The sequence below is a fragment of the Nipponia nippon genome, unplaced genomic scaffold (assembly GCF_047370975.1).
Source record: "Nipponia nippon isolate SJK-2023a ecotype South Korea unplaced genomic scaffold, ASM4737097v1 scaffold_3, whole genome shotgun sequence".
Taxonomy (NCBI): Eukaryota; Metazoa; Chordata; class Aves; order Pelecaniformes; family Threskiornithidae; genus Nipponia; species Nipponia nippon.
The window spans coordinates 86,145,611-86,163,375 of NW_028262347.1; the positions used below are offsets into that span (position 1 = coordinate 86,145,611).

A 17,765-nucleotide genomic window follows, 5' to 3' on the forward strand; every position below is an offset into this window, starting at 1 on the left:
GGCCTGAGAGAGGAATGATTACTTTTGAAACAGCAAAAGAGACCATCTCCTGTTAATGGGATCGCTATTTGTTGCATACTTCTGTGTTAGATCTCTTGGGACGTGACCTAAAAATAAATCCAGGCAGCAGGCAAAGGGGGGTTTTGGATCTGGTTATTTCTTAATAGAAGCTGATTCCCCCTTTGTTGTATCTCCTCCTCTCTCTGCCGTAGTTATTTAGTAAGAGACCTCAAAAGTTTGTTGTCTTAACTGGTGCTCATGCAGTCCTTTCCCCCCCCCCCCCCCAATTATACTTCACTTTATTTACAGCATAAAATGGAAATCAAGACTTGGTGGTGTATGACTGGCTTTGTACAAGCTAGTGCAGAAAGTACACGTCTTAGATGTGAGACTGAGCACAGTTGTGTACTTCTGTGATAAAAGTGCAAATTTTAATAGTGAAGAAAGTGTGCTTGCTGAAAACAGCATCTTTCATTTGTCGCTGAAGTCTTCTCAGCTTCTTCCCCTCAGTTTTGTTCCAAGTCCCCCATTCAGGTCACTGGGACACTGGAAGAACTAAACAAAGGTAGTCCTGTGAATAAATCTTGCTAATTCATATAATTATGTTGCTGTCGGTTGTGATAACAACAGTTTTTTTTTCAGGGGTTTGGGATGTTAGGAATGAGTTTGCAGCATACTGTGTCGCTACCATCTTTCCATATAAGAAGGATGAAGGGGATGTTTCTGAGCTGCCTCCCTTAGTGCTTCACCAAGCACTGGTTAAAAATGCGGTGTGTCTGGCAGGGGGGAATTGTCTCTAAATCTTCCTAAAATGGAAATGGGAGCTAAAAATATTTTGCTTTTTTACAATTAAAGACAAAAATGTAAAATGGAGTTACCCTAAAATATAATAGCAAAAGCTGGGGGTGGGGGGGAGTAGTATTTCGATAATAGTTCCCTACTGCAGATCTGTCTACATAAACCAAATGAGGATCATTCTTTTCTTACATACCCCTTCATTGGGAGTGAGTGCTACATTATGATTAGCTGTATGATTTTATTGTCTCTGCAGGAAGAGTGCAGAGGCAAACAACTGTAGATTAGGAGCGATTTGCAAAATAGTTCAGTGATTAGCGTGCCTTTGGAGATGTTTTCTGTGTAAGAACGGCATCACAAATTTTACTGGCTTTCTATGTTCAAAGAATTAACTGTGAGGGGGATTAAAATGACATTAGATGTTGGCTAAACATTCTCTCAAAATCCCTTACGTTGTCTTTAAATCCATTAATTTGACTTCTTTAATCCACAAGCATACTGGGTTGGCGAACTCGTGCAAGTGATCTATTTAGGCTGAATTTCTCCAGTGTATTTTAAGGAGTACTTTATTGTGTCTGGCAAATGAGAAGCAAATATGCCAGTGAAGTGTGGAAATATGCATGCTTTCCTGTGGTAGGGCGTAAAATGAAAATACTGCTCTAATCATCAAGGTGCCTTTTCTAAGTAGACATCAGTAGCCGGTTAATCCAGCCTTTGCAGACATTCCTGATCCTTGCTGTTTATGTTGGATAAGAAAGTAAGACAACAGCCTGCTCTTGCTCCTTTTGCAACAGTGCTACTTGAATATATGTGTTAAGTGGGAAGGAAAAGAAGAAGAGGAGAATCTGCAACTCCAAAGCTTCATGTCTGTGCTTTGCAGGCACAACTGATGTACAGCACAAGGAGACATTTTCACTTCTGTAAAGTCTTGAAAGTGGCCCTCGGTACTTAGATGTGGACACTTACTCTCCTAAATCACGTGGACAGTTGGTTCGCTTACAATTCCGCATGGATAATAAGGATGGTAGCATTCATCTGAAAAATGTGAATATTAATCAAAGACAGTATTTGCTCTTTCTGGAAATCTTGCAGGTTTCTGCAAGCTGTAATCTATTTAAATGCATTAGAGATGCAGCATCAACTCTAAGCTTGTCCTAAGCTCGAGGCTGTGCTGATTACAGTATATTAGATCAGGTATTGTAAAATGGTACATATATTCTGAATAAGCTAGCGGTGCTCTAGAGTGTGTTTGGGTGCTACTGAGAATAGCTGGTAGTTCTTAGCCATCTTGTGTTACAGAGAAAAGACTGGCAAGTAACTTAAGAAATTAATCTTTATAGCATCAAAACCATTAGAATTGCTTCTCAGATGGTGCCTTTGCATTAAAGAAATGCTGTGGATGTTAGAGTAAGTGGTATCACAGGCAGAGCTGAATGTTGTCATGTTATATGCTAAAACAGAAGTGGGCTTCTCTTGTGCTGTTATGGCTCGCTATCGCTTAGCAACTCTAGAAACTGAACTACTTCCATGAAGATATTAAAATGCAGTTTAAGGAAACTGGGCCCTGAACTTGGCAGCCTGTACCCCAGCAGAGCAGAAGCCACCGCTGTGCAAACAGAAGGGTCTTCCTCTGGGGGAAGGAGCAGAGGATGGAGGAGTTTGGCATACAGGCTAATTGATTCAGGGAAGATGGACTTTTATTTTCTGGAAAAGTATATAACAAATGTTAGAGTTTTTTAAAAAATACAATGAAGGTCCATGTGTGTCACAAGAAAGGAATGAGCTCTAATCAAACCTTGCCATACAGTTCTGCTGTCAGTGTAACTTTGGTAGTAACTGAAGCTAACTGTTGGTGTGAATTGCTTCTACTTTCTTCTAACTGGCTCAGAACTCATCCTGTATGTGGCAGAAAATGTGTCCTTATAGGGTCTGTATGGCTTTATACTGGAGAGGAAGAAGCTACAGCTGTTATCAAGCATCTTGGGAGCACATGCTGATTCATGACTTGCTCATTGAAAATGTGTGTTTACGTTTGAATGCCAGTTTGTGCTCCATTGTCTCTTGGATCAGGGAGGGATCCGTCCTTCCTAGAAGAGCGGGCACACAGAGTTTGGAGCTTTCCCTCTGGATGTGGGGAGGGGTACCGCAGGCTGGCTTTCTCACGGTTCACACTGATGCTGCTCCCAGCAGATGTGCAGCTTTTTGGGCTTCATAAAACTTGGCAGATGAGTGAGTGCCTGTGAGCAAAGAGAGTATGATGTGTTTGGGAGGGTGGCTGTTGTTATGAGATAAGAGTGCAATTACTCATGGAAACAGAGCCTTCCTCCTTACTGAAAACGTGCTGGTGGGTGTTCATGGGATGGATAACTTGTCTTACATTTTGTAAATGTTAGCTCTAATTACTACAATCCTACAGCAAACAGGGCAGGATAGCAAGGCTTTTACTGAGGAGCTCCACCGCTGGCAGCGTGCCCTGGCTCTATCTGGATGGACAAAAGCCATTTGACTTCCAGCCTGTTACACAGAGGATTCTTCTGGCCGCTGGAGGCTGGACTGGTGGGTGCTCAGGGTGGGTGTTGGGGGGGGCGGGGTGCCTAATGGCACCCTCCCCAAAGCACTTTCATGGAATAATCTTGAAGATGAGGCAAGAATGAAGGGTAAAACCCAAATGTGAATTTCCAGGTAATCCTAAATGTAGCTAAAGAGGAGTCGAAGAAAGCAGAATTGCCATGCTGCAGGCTGCTTGCTTCCCAGCAGTCAGTTACTTGGATTTGGTTCTGCTTCAGCAAGCAGAATTTTATTCCCCCCCACCCTCAACTAGAATTTGAATGGAAATGTATGAATTGCAGTTTTCCAACTAATGTGAATGGAGCAGGGAGACCATCTGGTTTTCCCTTATCCGAAAGTTTAATTGAAATAGCCCTGCAGAGCCCCATGTGAAAGGGGGCTGGTTCTCTTCCGAATCTCCCCCCTGGTTTTGTCTCCCTTGAAAGCTGGGGGGATTGGGTGAAGAGTGTATTTGCTTTGCAGCTGCAGGGCTGAGTGGTTTGTCTACCACTGCCGACTCTGATGTTCGGCTGTGCAAAAGTTAGATAATGGGTATGGAGAGAAGCCTGTTACCTGGGTGCTGCCTCTTAAGGATTTTGGTCACATGCATTTCGATTTTTTACATTTTCTTTTTGCTTCATTGCAAGTGCTTCCTCTCTCTTGTAAATGATCTTGGTTATCTTGAAGACTAGCAGAAAAGGCTTTCAGCCTTCCTCCTTTGCTCCCCCTGCATCAGCTTATTTGTCAGCAAAACCTGTTACCTTGTGTGATGCCCAGTTCAGAGCCTGGATGATTTTACCAGCTTCATTCAAAGAAAATGTTGAGATTTATTTCTTTAGTTTGTGCTCCAAGCAGCAATGTGTATCTCAAGAGTTGTTCTGCCTGCTTGCTCTTTTGGTTAAAGAAAAGGTGCTCTGGGTATTGCTGGAACTGGGTATGGCTTTCGAGAACGAAGCACTGAGATTCCCATGACATTGGAAGTAGGCGGCTTCTGGTCTATGGTGCCCCTGGCCCAAACCAGGTGGTCAGTGGCCCATTTCTGGCAGCTCCGTTTCCCATGTTGTTCTGGGGGTGGTGGTCTCATCCAAACCACTCTTGCCTGGTGCAGCATGGGAGGAAAATGGGCGTACGTCCAAGGTACACTCCTGCAGGAAGGCTGGTGTGTGTAGGGAGTAGTGGATCTGCTCTCTGTGGGATGCCACAAAGTGTATGAAGAAGCATTCCAGGCCTTCAGATCCAGTGAAAGCTGCTTATAGGCCTTATTTGGACACAGGGATCTTCGCTTTTTCTGTGTCCTTTGGAAAATACTATTTTTAAAATGCAGCTGTCCATGTTATCAGTCTTTACTGTATATCCTGCCTATCAGTAGACCTTGAGGTCATCTTCACATTGTAATAACTCCTAATATTTTAATAGAAGGCTTGCTGTTAGCTCTGTTCCTTAATATGTAATTGTTTTTATTTGCTTTTTTAATAGTGGCTCTTATGACTATGTGAGAAGCAGCCAGCAGCAGGTCTTCTGAGCTTTGACTTTCGTATTTGTAGTGAGCTTCTCACCTGATGAATCGAGTGCTCTGCGTAAAAAAGCAATTTCAGGTAAGTAGATGGATTTTGCATTTTCAAGCACGTGTGTTTTGGAGTGGTGTGGGTTTTTATCAATACTTTGTTTACTGTAAACTGATATTAAATGTGACCTGAATTTGGATAAGTTCAAGTTCATGTTTTGGACTTACACAGGCAGATATCCATTTTGCTTTGTATTAATCATACTTTGTGTGTTTGCCAATGGCAGTGTTCAGCACTGGCAGCAGTCAGCTGTCCTCACTTGTGTATTTGCATCATCTGATGATGTCCTGCAGCTCCGTGGCACTGTTTCTTTTGGCACCTGTACTGGCTGGTTTCTTTAAGCGAGGCTTTCATTTAAAAACATGGCTTAGTAGAGAATATGATGATTCCCCCATTTAGCTTAGCTGTTGCTTGTGTCAGTCTGGCACGCTCTTCATTCAAGATAAAAAATTTATACAGGCTAACTCCAGTACTAAATTGTATAGCCTTAAGAAAAGGCAACTGAAAGATCACTTAGATCGTTCCTTTTTCCTGCTTCCAGGTAAGGATAACTAAGAGCAAAACTTGAGAAGATGTAGGTTGTGTATAAATGCTCTACAAGGAAATCTTTGCCCTTCTGGCTGTTGAAACTGGAGTGATACATTGGTTAGACAACCAGACTGGCGGCTGGAATACTGGCTTCTGTTCCCAGTTCTGGCTTTGACGTAGATGAATGACCTGCAAAGAGAAAATAAATGGGGCGTATGCCCTTTCTTGCTGCTTGTAGTTATGTTTTTGTGTTTTAATAATCCTTTGAAGCTGTGTGAGGATTGCTGAAAGGCATCTTTTAAGATTTTCATGGTTTTGTTGGGTTTGATCTGTGCTGCAGAGCTCAATGACTGATTTAAGAGCTAGAGGGGGAGGCGTTGTAAGAACAGAAAATAAAAGGCGAGCTACTGGGCATAGGCATTTTGAGAAAGAGTGTGTTTTTAAAACTATTTGTTTGTGTGTAACCTGAGTGACTAGCACATTGAATGAACCAAGTCTTTCGTGCCTTCCATTCTTAGCTGGGAAAGCTGCTGCGTTTTTCTCAAAATGTTCTTGAATATTAGTGAGACTAAACTGGCTGATTCGGAGAGGCTGTGGTGAGGGATGGCACAGAAAAGCAGCTTTCTTCCTAATGCAGTTGTAATTCTTCCTGCGGGTACCCTGAGCAAATGTGTTTTTGGGAAAGTTGGTTTTAGCCCCTCTCCTACAGATGTCACAGTATTGCATGCCTCTAAATCTCAAGTGTTGTACAATTAAGATGTTGAGTAGTGATTCCACAGATACTATAATAAATACCATCAGTAATCAGAAATAATGAGAAAAATACTGTGACTAAACATCAATGCTGCTGAAATTGAGGGAACTGATTTATTTGTGTGTGTCGCATGTAAGGTGAATTGTTATGAGCAGATTTTAATTTTGGAGTTGCTGCTTTCTGAAAGCTGGCATCTATGTGATAGCTGTTCTGGACAAACCGTAATATCTAGGCTTGTTTTCATCAGTCATGAAAAATGCCTACTTTCCCCACCCTCCTTCAACTATATAAATATTAAGAGTGGAAGATACTTTTACCAGACACCAGAAGCTTATGTCAGTGTATTGATTCAACTTTGTTTACCCTGGGTCCAATACACAGATGTTATGAATAATGTAGTAATCTATTACTTAAAGTTTAATGCAGATTTAATGGGGGTTGAACATCAGCAGGTACCGTGCAAGAGGTACAAGGCTGCTTTGTTCCATGCTAAATGAAAAAGGTTCAAACCAAATACTGTTGGGCATGTGGCGTACCTTGTAATTTATGTAGAGATATTACTTGCAGGTGCCTTGGTATCTGGGACCTGTGTTATTTCTTTGTGTATTTGACTCAGTACGTGGCAACGTATGTTTCAAACTCGTGGGGTCACAAAGCACATGGATGACTTGTTGCTGAAATCTAGGGACCTAATATAGTGGAATATCAAGACACTGCTATCTACTGTCTCTTCAATGGCGCCTTTTTTATTTTTTGTATGAGTGTTATTTTTTTTTTTAAACAAAGGGAGAACATCCCTTTCCTCAATTGTTAGCTTTGCAGAACTTGAACCTTAAAATCCAGGAAGCCTTTTGTTATATAAATATACTCATCCTCCAGCTTGGCACTGTATGTGCTTGATATAGGTGCTTGCTGAATTCTCTTTTAAATTTAAAACTTCAGTGGCTTTGAAAGAGAAACCCGATGTTAATTTTATGTAGCACTTAATGATTCTGACCACGCGTCTCTCTGGACTCAGAAAGCAAAGCAAATGCACTGATTGCTGTGTAACAACAGTGTAACAGTGACTATTTAAAGCAGGCAGTGCAGTGTAAAGCAGTGGTTTATGGCCGGAACTCTAAATTTCCGTATGTCTTAATGATTTTTGTTTAAGCTTGTTACTGCCAGGTAGGCTTATATCTACCAAATTTAACTCCATAGGAAGAGAGCCTCAGTGTATGCGGTATCTTTTAAAAATATTTTTGCTGAAGTTGCTTGTTCAGAAATAAAAATGTGTATGAATGCAGCAAGGGCTTGGAATGGTTAAAATTAAATTCCAGTGCTGACTACTTGGTAGTTTAATAGGCACCAAGATTTTCAGCCATCAGTTTTCCCAATTAAATGGGCAACAGTTGGCTAGAGCAGATGTTTAAAAAAAAAAAAAACCCACAAAAAAACCCACCACCACCAACAAAAACCCCAACAAAAGCCCACCACCCTGTGAAATCTCAAATACGTGGGAGATAACCTCCATTAAAAGCAGTGACTGGTTTCTGGGTGTTGTCTTGTACATGTAAAAGCACCTGTGGGTAAATTTATTAATCGTGTATGTAATTGAATGTGAATTTAGAGTTCTTCTCTGTCCTCTGTAGGACATGAGTTCATTGTGACATTGACTTTTTAAGTAATACCTTTGTTGCCGGGAATGCTGGAGCTTGAAGTTGCTGATGACTGAAGAGGTGATGTAGCAGGTTAAAGCCTGGGATCTGCTGTATAAGCACTACCTTTATTCACCTTTTACACACAATAGGCAACATCTTTTACAGCAACACCTGGATGACCCGCTGCTGGTTTTTACCCTTGTTCTCTGGGAAAGCGTGGGCATCCTTCTCAGCTCCTGTTTGACCCCCCCACTAACCTCCCCCCTGACTTTTTCCAGATGCACATGAGCTGCATGCATCAAAACTGTCCTGTAGAAGTGGGAATGGCAAGTGGATGTTGCAGGATCTGCATAGGTGGTTTTGGTACAAACAAAAAGTCCACAGGTTGTGTTTTAAAGGTGAGGAGGATGAAGAGGGAATCCATGCATGGGAGTACCTAAATCCAGTCTATGGTCTGATGTGCTGCTGCTGCTTCCTCCCAAGTTAATGGAGCAATTGTGTACCAAGAGAGGAGTCCAAGGAGAGAAGTGATGGCGTAACATCTTGGGCAGTTATCCAAAACTGAAGATTTAATTGAACTTTGGAGCAGATATTGTATGTTTGCTGTGCTCAGTTTGTTCGGATTGATCAGATTTGACTCTGGTAGATTTCCTAGCCATTGCTGCTTATTAAATAGCTTGGCTGTTCTTGGTAAGTGAGTAGCATAAAGCAGGTGGCTGTCGATAGTTTTGCTCTTGTTTCCTAATTAATTTTCCCTCAGACATATAGCTGCTCCCCTGTTTCTTGGAAAAGGCAGAGGATGTGCTAGCAGGAAATGGCTGTGGTTAATGAAAATAGGCTGTACCTGCTGCTGATTAATCCTTAATCCAAAGGGGGAATCGTCCTTCTCCAGGTTTGTCAACTGAATTAGCAAATGACTGTTCCTTTGTCCTGAGGCTGGCTCTGACTTACTCTGATTCATAGCTTACAGTCCCAAGTAAGACAATTTCCCGTAAGGGTGTACTCACCAATTCTCGCATGTGTTCAAAGGGAAAATGGGGTTTCTGTCTTGCTTTGCATCCTCTTTGCTTGTGCTCCTTTTTGCTTTAGGTTAATTTTTACTACTTGGCTCTCGTGTACATGAGGTTTCAGTTGGAGTTTGATGGCTAATGCCATCCCAGCTCCTTTCAAGTGTCACATCTACCTGAGACATCTGGGGATGGGACAGAGCACCCAGCCAATACTAAAACTTTTGACAGCAACCAGCGTGCTCTACTTGGGTTCAAGTGCTTGAAGAGTGAACGTAAGTACTTTAGTCTTTATCTGAAAGACAGTTACTGCTTTGAAGTACAGCATGTCTCTCTTGTAACTCTTCGCTTCCTTTGAAGGCCGAGCAGCCAACATTAAACTCAGGGCTGCTGTGCGTGGCTGTTCCTGTAGCTCTTAGCATGCAGTTAAAACATCAACTTACTACATTGAAGTGCAAATGTTATTTTGTGCTGAAGTCATGCTGGAAATAGTTCAGAATGCCTTGTTTATTTGGATTCACGAGGGGAAGGCCATCTTGCTGATCTCTAATCTTGCTTTGCTCTCTGGTTTATATCTCCATTCTTTGCATTCAGCAAACCTGTATTCAAATGGTGCTAAAGCATTTAATGAATCTGGGCATCCTTTTAGGCTGCAACCCAGGAGACATAGACTGCGAGGGTGATACTTCTGGTTTTTGTGCATTTTGGGAAGCTGCATTATTAATGGGTTGTTTTCCCCCAACTTCAGTCGTTAGATGGATCCAACAGGCTATGCTCCCATGTTGAATTAGACCCTATTAAATACCTCTCTCTTATTGGATAAGTATCGACTAGTTTGTTCATTATTTTAATGACAGATGTAGTTGTTTAAAATTACTCCATGATTTTGCGGTTTTATTATTCCACAGATGATATCGTTATTGGGATTCTTGCACAAGATGCTTTGTTTCAGTTTATTTGTTAAATGTTTTTGTCTATTCTCATAGATTTGTTTTCAAGATGCTTTAAAACAAAAAGGGTTTTTTTTTTCCTGGCCTGTGTTCCCCCTTCCTCTGCTGCCCCCATTTCCAATGAATAGTTGAAAGGCTGTCAGCAGCTGTTTTGACAGATTTCCATGTATTACTTAAGAAGACAAAATGTTATATCTAATATATTTTGCTCCATGGTGATAAATATGTAGCAAAGGATGGGTAGAATATTTGGTACTAAAATGCTATAGGCCCAATGGAGGGCGTCTGCTCTGTCACCAGAGTCCTCTGTGACTGTACCAACTGTTCAAATCGTGTGCATCCAAGCTACGTCTAGGCAAACTTAAATATCATCTTGTCTAGAGCATGCTCCTACTGTTTAGGCTCCTCCCTGCCCTTTTCTGCATTGTGGAGCTTCATTGCAGCCGTCTCCAGACATTGACGCATCACTAATTCCCCAAGGTTTACTAATAGTTTCTTGGAAAGCTCATGTAAATATAGCCTTGGGAGCTCCCAGAGCGATACGACACATATTGAAAGGCAAATAGCAGAAAAGGTAAGGAACACGCCTTGCACAAATGCTGGTTTTGTTATTAGGATATGTTAACTATGCTTGCAAGGTTGCTTCAGATGTTTCGTGAATGTTGTTGCTGATCCAAATTAGGCTGATACCCTCCTCAGCCTGATGCAGCTACTCATATCTGCCCCCTGCCAAAGATTTGGGTGGTCTATGTCTAGCAGCATAACTGCCCTGCCATAGTACTGTTCATCAAACTCTGCCTGCTCCAAAAATAATAATCTTGCATGAAAAGCATTTAAATGAAGCCAGCAGCAGATGTGAAATCGAGCACTGTAGACAAGGCAGAGGTAGACTAACAGGTCTGGGCATAGCAGTCAACATGGACAGCATGTGTCTCTCCTGAAATCAGTTGTAAAACTTGACTTGCTCTTCTTCTTGATGTTTTGTTTTGGTTTTTTTCCCCTGTGTTTCAGTGTTTTGTGAAGTTTCTCTGGGAAGGCAGCTGAATACCAAGAATGCAAAGGCACTGACTCCAGTTTTGCAATGCTCTACAGTTTTTGCTGATCCTGTTTAAAGTCCTCAGACAGTTGATCTGGCAAACTTGTTGCTAAATGGATGATCTAATTCCCAGTGAATGCTGTGATCATAAATATTACCCTACATCACAGAAATTATTTGACAAGTGGTGTGTGTTCCTAAAGCTGTCAGTTGTCTTTCAGCATCCTCGTTGTGCTTTCATCTTTAAATGCTTGTGCTGAAGCTCAAATAAACTTACCTGTCAGCAGTTATGAGGATGTCTCTTCTCATCTCCAGCTGCTCCTTAATCATAGCTGTACCTGGCAGTTTAAAAGCTGTTGACAAAGGAGATAAGGCAAGTAGCTATGTTGTAGCTGCCATTTCTCTAAATGATTTTTCTCGTGCTCCAATAATATTCAGCACGAGATTGTGTTTGTGCTTTGTGAGGATGTCAGCTTGCTCAAAGCCAATGTGTGAGCTCTCTTTTCATAATCTCTAAGGACTAATGCTATGGGCAGGTCTATCAAAGCAGAAGGACAGCTCTGTCCTTAAATCACTGCTAGCTTTGAAGCATCACCTACCGGTTAGGTGTCAGATTTGTTAGCAAGGTGGTAACATCATCGAGCAGAGGCCAGATTCTTTAAGTGCACAGACTTACTCTGGTTTTAGAGCAATGGTTGCACAGGTAAATTGCATGCAGTATCCTAAGATACTTAATCGCAAATATTAAATTGCAAAATTGCAAGTGGTGCATGAAAATACACTGATTTCATGCCCACCCCCCTCAAGATTTTCCCAAAGCATTCTGTCGAGAAAGGTTTTATAATGAATAGACGGCTCCCTTGGTAAACTTTAATAATGTTATCCCCGGTGAATGCTATGTTAAAACTGTGAAATAAAGTAGTATACTGCAAGGATAAAGAGCTTAAAAATTTTGTGACTCTTACTTGGCTACATTCTGTAGGATTTAGTTTTACAGAATATATATAAGGCAGTATTAGCTCTTATTTACGCAGCTGAAGCAGCCAGTATGAAAGTGAGCTAATTTCTGTGTGTAGGGGGAAATATGTTGTGTACTCAGCTTCACAACTCAAATACACCACTGTTTGCACACAGAACTGCCTAGCCAAAAGTCAAGGGGGCAACAGCAGATAGTCATTATTTGTATTTTTCCACTGTAAAGCAGTGCCTTAATTAGGAAACTTTATTCTGAGCCTCTTTCCCCTGTGCAATGGGTATTGCTAACTACTAGTCCAGAGCCAAATCAAGACTTTAGCTCTTAAATTAATGGTTTCTGGGGTTGTCATCTTAAACTTCCAGGGAAACCAAACGCAGATTATTTGGGTTGCTGATGCAGCTTGTTAATTCAAGAGTTCAGGTGTTGATCATCTTATGATGACGTGATACCTGCAGCACTGTGCATTGGTCAGTCTTAAATCGGTGTAGTTGGAGTGCTGGGTAGTTTGGCATTTGGCAATTGTCCAAAAAACGGTGTTTCATGAGAAGTGCCTCTGAGCATGGTACCACTGCTGGCCTGTGACTGAGCTGTTAGCTTGTTGATCCTGTAACATTATGCACCACTTGTCAGGGAGCTCCTCTGTGCAGTTTCTAGCACAACGGTCAGTTTTGTGCAAATTTGTTTTCCTCTGGAGCGGAAAAACAAGCATGGTATAGTTTTACTGGATTTTCAGTTGTCTTCTTGAGTGTCTGCAATGGCAGCAGGGAGGTCCAGAAGCTGAGATGTGAGTTGAGCTGAGCTTGGAACAGAAAGAGTGCACAGGAGGAATTCAGGACAAGGGAGAGTTTCAAGGGGAAGTGGAGGGTGAGTGATGGAACGATTGCACATCATTTAATACCTGGGCAAACTGTCTTATTACTCTTTTCCTGTCCCTCATCCTTGTTTGGCTTGAGTTGACCTGGATGAGAAGAGGGCATTGGAGGAAGATGATGCTGAGAGCCAAAATCTTACCGTTCAGAAAGAGGCAGCACGAACACTTGCACCGGAAGATATATGTTAGGTATCAGTGAAACAGCTTAGACCTTTCAGGATGGAGATCAGTTTGGTGAACAGTTGGACAAGGTTACTCAGGTATTGCAAGAATTTGATACCTTGTTGTAAGGATACCTACGTGTCAAAATCTCATGCCAGTGGGCATGTGTCTCTGTTTAGAAGTGCATACTGGGTGGGCAGGAGGGTGTCCCTGTACAGTATGAAAACTGGATGGAGAAATGGGCTAGAAAGGAGTGGCTCACTAGAAAAGAGAAGGGAACAGAGCATCCAACAACCTCGATGCCTGAGGAGAAGCTTCCAGCAAAGGAATGTTGTTTCACAGACCACATTCATACAATTTGAATTTTACAAGCGAGAACTCTTTTTAAACCTGAATTTCCAGGTGGAGTACCCAAGAAGGTCTGTTCCTGGACCTGTTGATCCTCTTTCTTCTCAAGGTGGGGTGCTGGATGCTCACTTGAGGTAAAGCCCAGTTATCATCACAAACAAAATGAATCCATCCTTCCTGTCTGTTCCAACCAGCATCCAAAACTGTGCAGCAGGAGTACCTGGCAGGTTGTCCCAAGGAAGAGCTTTATTTTTACCCCACAGCCTTGCAAGGGGTAAGTCTAAAGACTTAGAAGATTGTTTCTTTAAGTGAACTTGCAGCAGGATGCAGATAAAAATCTGCTGTTTATGTAAATTCTTGCTTGTGCAAGATGTATCATCCCTGCAAAAGTCACGCTAAATCTGAAGTTGTTTCTCTATGCATTTGTAATCCTATTGTTTGTCTGTAAAATACCCACGTAAGGATTGTTTTTTTAGTGTTTCTGCACCAATTCTTTAGTTTTAGCTGGAAAACTCTTCTATTCAGCCAGTCTCTGCTTCTCAGTGGTAATTTGGGGTGGAGTGAAAATGTACACTTTAAAGCAAATCTGTATTGTCACCCTGTGTTGGGAGGAGTTTGAGGTGCTGAAAACTGGGGAAAAAAAAAAAATCTGTATACTGGGCAGGAATTTCAGGATATAGCTCTGCCCCTTGGTGTACTGTGATTATTAATGACACAGAAAGTGTTGGGTGCTCTGTTTCCACATGCAGAGAGAGAAAGAGCATGTGTCGAGCATAAGTGAGGTAAGGTATCTGGTATGTGGTTCAAGGTCAATGAAGCTGTAAAGCAGCAACTGGTTACTAATAAAAAAGCAGGGGTTTTTTTTGTGCCCCTCAGTAGAGGTAATTTTGCTGGTACTGCATCAGGAAGTAATAAGTACAGGTGACCAAAGTGTGTGTGTGTATTCCCCCCGCCCCAACTGCCCCAAACCACAAGCAGGTTGAGATGCACGTTCTACTTGTTTTATATGGAGCCCATGGGCTCTGAATTCAGGCTTGCCAGCTCTGAACATGAGATCCATGCTCACTTCTCCCCCCTGCCCCCTTCCTCCCTGCTCTTTTGGCTTCGGCACCTGCAGGGCACAAGTACTATTTTTGCTCCCTCTTCTCCAGGACTTTCTGTGATGAGGTGCCAGCAGACGTGTTGTGTGCTGAGTGGCTCTTAGAGCAAGCCCAAGCAGTGGTGCAGAGCAGGGGTGAACAATACGTGCGGGGAGGGAGGCTGATCTGCCATTCTGAGCAGAAGAGAGGGGTTGGGGGTGCCTGTCAGGTTGGGGGTGCTTTGCAAAAGCATGGAGAGCCCTGAGTTGGGACATGTAAAAGAAGCAGGTGGTTCCTGAGCTGTGCCTGAGTGGCAGAGGGTGAGTGCTTTAGCGGGGAAAGCAAGAGGATGGAAGAAGGCTTCCTTATGCACAGACAGGGATGTGATTAATGCCTTGCTCTGCTGCTCTGGTTGAAATGTTTTGGAAACAGCCATTGTGAGAGATTAAGAGCTTACTGCAATTTCCAGGGCCTTTCCTGTCTCTGAAACCTAATGCTTGTTTGTGCAACACTGGCATGATGCAAAAACATTATTAGTTTTGGGTTTTGTTCTGTTCTTGGGGGGCTTTTTTCTTCTGAATTTGGAGATCCATACACTGAAAATAGCTGTGAAGTCAAAGTAGTAAATGAATGGATGTTATTAATGAAGGGGTAGAGAAACAACAAGTTACTGTAAAAAAAAAAAAAAAAAATCTTGATTCCCTATGTCTTGAATGCCAGCTGGTCCTCCATCTTCAAAAAGAAAAAGGTTCAGCAAAGGATGATGCAGGTAATCAAAGGCACAGAGCAGCTGTTGTGTAAAAGAAGGTAAATAAACTTTGGCTCTTCAGCATGGAGAAGAAATGATTGTGAGTGGAGGAAGTGAGAAGAGGAATGCTATGCAAAGTGTGAGCAGAGGATGACTGTACCCAGGCCCTCCCAGTTCAAAAAAATAGTGTCAAATAAAATAAGGAAGCAACAAGCTTAAAATAAGGGAAAGTGGTTTTGTTTGTTTGTGTTTCTTGCAGTAATGTTTTTCTTTCAGTGGCATACAGTTATGCTGCGGTATTCCCTGCTGCAGGATGTTGCTGAAAGGTTAGAGACTCAAAGGAGGCTGGAAAAAACCTAGCCATGGCTATTCAAGACAGTATCTCTCGGCTCAGGGAATGGTTATTAAAGCAATGTTCTGAAGAAGGTAATGCCATCTGTGTTAAACTTGTTGCAGAAATGTGAAACTTCATTTTTGTAAGTAGGTAATAAATAATGCTTAGCTGTTTTCAAATGCTGTGTCGTATAGATGTGTGCTAATGCAGGGGCTACAAGTTGGAGTAGCAGATTAAATGTGGGATTTCTTGGCTTCTGTATTATTTCATATTTTTGGTAGCTAATGGGAAACAGGTGCATAGTAGCAAGTGATTCAGGTGATAAAAAGTTCGTGTTTAAGAGCAGATTATAGCAGCAGTTGTCTTGGATAATTTGCTGTGTTACTTTACCAAAGTTTTGCAATCTGGAGCTAATAAGAGAGTGCTAATAGCTGGGTAGGTTGGAGTGGCAGCTTGCCAGCTGGTGGCTGGGGTAATGGTCAGGTTACTGTGATGCATTGGACACAGGTGGGCTTCAGTATTTCCCCGCAAGTTCGATTTTCAGCGTGACCTAATGTTTGGGTAGAGCTGAAACTCTGGGATTGCACCATGGAAGTCACTGGGGCGGCTTGGAGGGTAAAGGTTTGTTGCACTGTACATCACTTTTTCCTACAGAGAGGTGGTTTGCTTGGCTGGCGTATGAAAGGACCAAATTTCCCTGGAGATTTTGGCGCTCAGCAGCGTGTGGGTGTTAGGAGGCTTTGGGAGGTGGAGGAGGATGGAGGTGGAATAATGTCCTTTGAATCAGAGCTGTTTTGACATGCTAGAAAGGAATTGCCACCTGTAAAAGGGGGGGGGGGGGGGGGGGAGGGAATCAAACACTGAACCACTCTACGGGTTTGTATAGAGAAGAAAGACTTGGAGCAGGAGATGTTTAAAAATTTATACTGGAGTGAATGGGGTGAAAATCAAAGTATAGGTAAGCATGTGGTGGGGTCAGCTCATGCACACAGCAGCTTTGCAGCGGCACGCTGCTAAGCAGCAATATCTTGAAAATTAAGAGTCTTAGTTCAGTGGGCTCCATCCCAAGGCGCGGATTTGGTGACCTGAGAGTAAATTCCAAGGGATTTATCCCTCTTCTGATCTGTCTTGAACTCTGACCACTTGTGTCTATTGCTGTGAAGTGGCTACTTCTGTATTTATGAACAAGGTAGAAACTACTGACCTGCTTTGCTGCCTCTGAAAGGCAAGTGATAGTTCTTACTGAAGATAGCAAGGGCAGTATTTCTGAACGTGTTTGGACTAAATTTACTGTACAGAACCAAAAAGTGTAGATGATGACTGTTGGAAGGGAAAGCATGTATTTATTGCACAGTGGTGATAGATTTATAGGCAGATAGTTTGGTTTATAGTTAAATATTGTTTGCCTGTATTTCCGTAGCTATAAGCAGTTAGCAAATTGGATGTAAAAGCCTAAACTTTGCTATAATCGAGAGACCTTTTTGCATTTTTTTTTCCTATCCCATCTGCCGAGTTCTTCACTCACGGCTGAGATGTCACGTGGCGCCAAGAGAGCCAAGAGAAGTGACGCATCTTGGTATCCCATGGTAACTCTCCCTTTCCTTCGTTTTTAGCTCGTTTGCTTTCCTGCCAGATAGAATAACCTGACTGTGGGATTAGATTTGCTTTGCTCACAAATAGGTGAAGGTTAGGATGTAGTACTTTCATGCTCTAAAACTATTTGCACGTGGTAACCCAAACTGTCCTACAAAAAAACCCCAAAACCAACACAATAAACCACACACAAAACAAAGAACAACCCCACTCCAAAACAAAACCAACACCGCCACCAAACCCAGAAGACTAGAAGCTCCCTAACTTCTCAATATGCAGGAAGCATCAGTTGGGGCTTTTACTCTTTGTTTGCCATTCAGAATATTGAAGCTTGTCTGAGCAGTTTTTGCAAAACATAAGTAGATATCCTGCAAGCATCTGTTGGGCTCAGAGGTAAAATTCTCACCAAAGCTAAATTTGCAATTCAGGTCTTACAGTTCATACAGGCTTTGCTGCTGGAAACTTGTTAGGTGATGCTTTCCTTCCTTTTTTTTTTTTCCCCTCCATCAGTTGTTTTTTAACCTTTGGTTGTTAAATGCAGTTACTGGCTGCATCTTAATTAGAAACATCTGCCATATCTCCTGAGAAGAGCTCTTGGGAGAGCATATCTTTGCATTCAGATATGCTGATATTCTTTAGAAATCTGATTATTTTTTAAAAATGTGTCACTTAAACCCATTTTCTCTTCTATGCCTAAATAGCCACTGCTAACTTTATTGTATTAAAGCAGTAGTGGTATGACTTGGTCAGGCTGAAGCTCAAGGCTGCAAATACAGGAGCTCCTCACCTAATTTAAACAGTGGGTATGTGGATATAGTCTTTGCAGTTGTAC

The 17,765-nt window shown here is 42.1% G+C and overlaps 1 protein-coding gene across 6 annotated transcripts in view; it reads left to right on the top strand.

The window, feature by feature from the left end:
- SGMS1 (sphingomyelin synthase 1) overlaps window positions 1–17,765 on the top strand; it is a 98,586-nt gene that overhangs the window by 23,442 nt on the left and 57,379 nt on the right. For 3 of the 6 annotated variants that reach the window (XM_087765866.1, XM_087765865.1, XM_087765872.1), the window contains exon 2: window positions 4,819–4,937. The exons of 1 other annotated variant lie outside the window; for it this stretch is intronic. The gene's annotated coding sequence lies outside the window, so the exon portion shown is untranslated. Of the gene's footprint in view, window positions 1–3,336; window positions 3,352–4,818; window positions 4,938–16,250; window positions 16,927–17,765 lie in introns of those variants that run through there. 2 more of the 6 variants (XM_087765867.1, XM_087765868.1) reach the window with 2 other exon arrangements.